The sequence below is a fragment of the Rhinolophus hipposideros genome (assembly GCF_964194185.1).
Source record: "Rhinolophus hipposideros genome assembly, chromosome: 10".
Lineage (NCBI taxonomy): Eukaryota > Metazoa > Chordata > Mammalia > Chiroptera > Rhinolophidae > Rhinolophus > Rhinolophus hipposideros.
Window position 1 is genome coordinate 77,673,756 of NC_138056.1, and position 5,225 is coordinate 77,678,980.

Below are 5,225 nucleotides of genomic sequence, written 5' to 3' on the forward strand. Positions count from 1 at the left end.
TCTGATAAGTTGCCTTTCGTTCAATCATTGTGCATCTTCCAACAATTTATCAAAATCCCTTTCTGCTGTTTTTTTTTTTAATTTATGAATTATATCAGTTTCTGTCCCTTAACTTTTATATTGGTGGAGTTTGGGTGGATTTGGGAGTGTATTGGTTTCCTAGGGATGCTATGACAAATTACCATAAAAATTGGTGGCTTTAGACAACAGAAATTTATTTTATCACATTTCTGGAGGCCAGAAGTCTGAAATCAGTTTCACTGGACTGAAACCAAGGTGTTGGCAGGGCTACATTTGCTGTGTAGGCTTCCCTTTCTTCTTTCAGCTTCTCATGGCTGCCAGCATTCATTGGCTCCTCCTGTGACACATGGCCTTCCTTTCTGTCTGTGTCACATTTCTCTCTGTCTCTCTCTCCTATAAAATGCTTTTTGTTGCATTTGGGGCTGACTCAGAGAATCCAGCATAATCTCTTTATTTCAAGGGCCTTAAACCTAATCACATCTGCAAGGTCTTTGTTACATAAGATAACATAGGTTCTGTGGATTAGGACGTGTGGATTAGGGAGTCATTAGTTAGCCTACCACAGAGAGAGAAGATAAACAGACAGTGGTCAATCCACTATATTTAATGGGGTTCCTTTCAATGTTTTCTTCTAGTACCTTTAGATTTCCTTTTATACATTTCAATCTTTAATCCAGTTGGAATTTGTTTTGGAATAAAGCTTCCCTATTATCCTAAACACTAATTATGAAATATTTTATCTTTCCCCCGTAGAGACAAAACAAAGGTGATGAACTCTCAAAAGAAAAAATTTAAAATACTTATTTTCCTATAATAAGTACAAAAATAATTTTTAAAAAGAAAGTTTAAAAAAATAGATATAATTTTGGGGAAATTTTCTTTGCTCACTTTGGATTCTGGACAGCGTGAGTGACATGCCCACTTGTACATGGAGAATGGAAAGCCCCTTTTCCAGTATCATGCCTCATCTGATGAGACCATCCCAGCTTCAGACAGCAGGTAGAATATTACTGGAGTGAGCATTTCTCCTACAGATAGACAACAATGGAAGAACGGTGTGGAATAGGGGATGATACCCTTACATTTCTCTGGCCTCCAAGCCTTCTAAGGAATGACAAACTTTGAGGCCTGCAAGCCTGTCACTGCAATGTATGAAGCAGGTAGTAAGAAGACAAAGAAATCTGGGTCCCTAGTCAGACCTCCCAGGTACCGCAGGCCTGGCTGTTCCTCAAGCAAACCTGAAAAAGTACAAAACGTTCAAGTTTTCATTCCATTTCTGGCACACCCTGAGGTAAATAGCTAATTGCCTCCATGGGGGTTGCTGTGCAGGCTTTGAATAATAATTTTTATCTCAGCTTTCTTTTCATTAATTTAAGGAAAGGTTAGAGTATGCTAGGGTAATTGTTTTGCTTTAAAGCACTGTAATTCAGTTCCTTTTTGAACTTTGTATGCATGAGCCACATTTAGCAGCAGTGCTAGGAGATGTATAGAAGAACACTATTGCTAAACATTTGAGATTTCAAGCTGGGTCTTTTATTTCTATTTGCTTGTTAGCTTTAGTCTTAATTGTGACATTCATATTATTAAAAGAATGTCAGAATTTTAATTTCATTTTTGTCCCAAGTACAAATGTAACAAGCTGCTTCTCAATTTCACAATACTATTTCTTTTATATGTGGGTCATTATCACATAGTTTTGTTCTCTTCTACTCCCAAATGCCCTATCTCCCACTCACATGTACATATGTATCTCTGGGATTCTACATCTTTCTTAATGGGTGATTTAGATTTTTGTGTATGCTTTTTTGTTACTTTCCATACCTTCTAAGTATCCCTCTTTGTTTAAGTTTGACTATCTTGTACTTGTCCAACACCAGATCTTCCTTCTTTTAATAGCACAATAACTCAGTTATCATACTACATTGGTGCAAAAGTAATTGTGATTTTTGCCATTATTTTTAACCTTTTAAAACACAATTACTTTTGCACCAAACTAATGCTTTGCCCAAAGAGCAAAGAAAGGAGATGGTAAGTTGAAAAGAAACATGAACTGTGAACAAAGAAAGAAGAAGAGCAGAGGGGCGTATGAAGAGAAGAGGTAGTGGCTCTTGAAAGAAATATATCTTGTGTCTTCTCCTTCTTTGAAGGTGGACACAATATCAGAAATGCGTTTAATTTGGAACTATATTGAACACCTGGCACATAAGCAAATGTATGAGCAGTAACAAAAGTTAGGGTCACACATACTTTTCATGGATTTCCTACTTTATACCTTGGCTTTCTCATGAAAACCTTAGCATAATGTACTATTGCTTGGTTTCACAAAATGTTTATTAATTTATGGAAGTTGCTAAGGTGAGAGCAGAGATTTTAGAATTGAAAAGATTTGGTTTTAATTCTCAGCTTTGCTATGTGACCGTGGACAAATTATATTACCTCCTTAAACTTTATCTGCTCCATAATAAATGTTTATCTCATAAGAGATATGGGAGAAAACATATGTAAAAACCTTGGCATAATGCCTGGCACTTCAAATAGCCCAGAATGTCAGTTAATTCATTCAGTGACTATTTACTGAATGTTTACTATGTGCTAGACTGTCTTCTGGATACTGAGGATACTGTGATCAATGTGACAGATAAGATCCCTGCCCTTATGGAGCTTACATTTTAGTGGAAGAAGTAGATAATAAACATGTAAACAAGTCAATTAAATAATTACAGGTGCTGATTAGCCCATGAGTGAAATACACATGTATGTTACCAGGCACAGCAGGGAAGATCTATGTTAGCTGGGGAAGTCACAAAAGGCTTCATTGCAGGCTGAAGGATGAGAATAAGACAGCAGTGCTAAGAGCCATTTAAGGCAGAGGAAACCGGGTCATTGCTTAGAAAGAGATTGGATTCTACTCACTGTCAGAGGCCAGCAGTGCAACGTTCATCCTTGTCTTCTTATGGCACGTATTCTTTTATGGACCTGGCCCCTGAGAATAGGCTCAGACTGTGCCTGTGACTTTCTATCCTCTTCAACCTCCTTATCCAACTTAAATTCAGTGGTAACCATTATAATCAATTCCTTGAAAATACCCTAAACTCCTTTGTTCATCTTACGGTACTTTATATTTGCTTAGCCCTACTCTGACCTTGTGAAATCCAGCTGTCATTTTCCTCCATGTCTGCACCTGTGAAGTATAGTGGAAGAATAGCAGGCAATTTCATTGATTGATCTCAGTTTAAATTCATGGAAGTCCTTATGCCATCCAATAACCTTATGAGATGTTCCTGTCCTTCTGTCTTCCACTCTTCTCACTTCAGATTGAAGAGAGGGGATGCAGAATCACCATCCCTGCCATCCCTCACCAGATGGAGAAGAGAGGGGCAGCCCTGTGAGTCCACGCTTACTGCACCCTAGCTCCCCTTCCTGCCATTCTCTCTTTACCCATACCATGTCATTTTACTCTTCAAAGCATAGCCCTTCTCTCAGATCCACAAAACCTGTTAAAAAAAAACCAAGCGGGCAGGTGACTTTGGTAGCCAATAGGGACTTATAACTTATGAAGACTTGCCCCATTCATCTTGGGCTAATAATCATCAATTTCTGTCTCTGAGGTTTGCTCTGATGATGATATATGGGAGAACATTTTAAAAGTACTAGAACATTAAGCACATCCACCAACTATAATCCAACATACGTAATTCAATAAATTTCATTAGCATCGCCATGATTAAATTTTTCAGAAACTTTATTTATCTGATGATTAATCAGCCACAGTATTTGGGGAACTACAAGCTTTTTTATACTTTTTTACTTTTATACTTTTATATTTTTTCTTTGTCTCTTTCTAGTATACAAGTGTTCACCATGAAACCACAGCTTCATGGCTTTAATGTTAATATAATGATTAGCCTTATAATTTTAATATAATTATTCATCTTTTATTTCTAATCCAACGAGTGTCACAAATCCACCTCTATTCCACCTAGATTCCAAAAGTTCAAAGTCTTGCATATTTGCAAAAACAAACCCATGGCATTCAGATTCAAATCAGATTTGTTTTCTTTCCATTACGCATTGTTTTGCCCTAATATATACTTTATGAGTTCATTTAAGCCTCCTTTCCTTTCCTCCACCCCAACCTACTGGAGAAAGCCCTGGCTGGATGCCTGATGGACTCTTGCCGGTTGAAATCCACAGTGGATTCTCAGTTGAATTCTTTTGAGTGATTTCACAATCTGCCAAAGAATGTTTCCTTTCTACTCTGGCTCCACCTATTGGATGAAAATGACCAATGCTGCCTAAATTTCTCCATTATGGCTTTGTTTGCAATCTTCAGATTAAGTGGAAATCTAATATATCTTCCCTTAACATTACACTTAATTTTGACTCTGTCAAGCTCTCTTCCTGGACACAAAGAGTTTAAATGGTTTTTGATCATACCTCCTGAACACATTTTCTTTCTTGAAGGAAAGTCCTGGTGTCCCTTAGTAATGAATTACCTTGGCTAGTGAAGGCTTATGGGAGCTGTAACCTCCCATTCATTTCCACTGATCCTCAGTTACTGTTCTCAATATGCAAAAGTTGCCTTTCTAGAAGACCTTTCATTGATCATTGTTACCTCTATTGGAATCACAGGGACTGACCTGGGTCTTGGTCAGAACACATTTTATGTGTTTATGTAGCTTTTCAGTCCCTTTGCCTTCTTATCTCAAGGAAATCTGGTCTATGAGGTTTTCTACATATTTCTAACACTTGGAATTGCATTTTTTGGCTGTTTCATTTACTTCAACTCTCAAGTCTAGGGATGAGTATCTTTATCTTACTGATTCTTTCAATTAATATTTATTAAATACCTACTATGGGCAAAACGTTGATTTATTTAAATAAGAATATTTAATATACTTTTATTGGGAGTATATTAAAGTTGCTACCTTCCTGAAGAGTATATTCTAGGAGGTAGGTAAAGATGGATGTGAAGGCAGACAAGAAATAGGTAAATACAAAGTATGTAAGATGGCGAGATGTGTTATAGAGAACAATAAAGCAAGGAAAGAAGACAGGGAGCAGGGGGTGGGCACTCACTATTTTATGATCCGCAAAGGCCTCACTAAAAAAGTGACATTTGAAAAGACACCTAAAGAAAGTGAGGCAGTGAGGCATGTGGTTATCTGGGGGGAAAGCATGTAAAAATATAATATAAAGGGAGC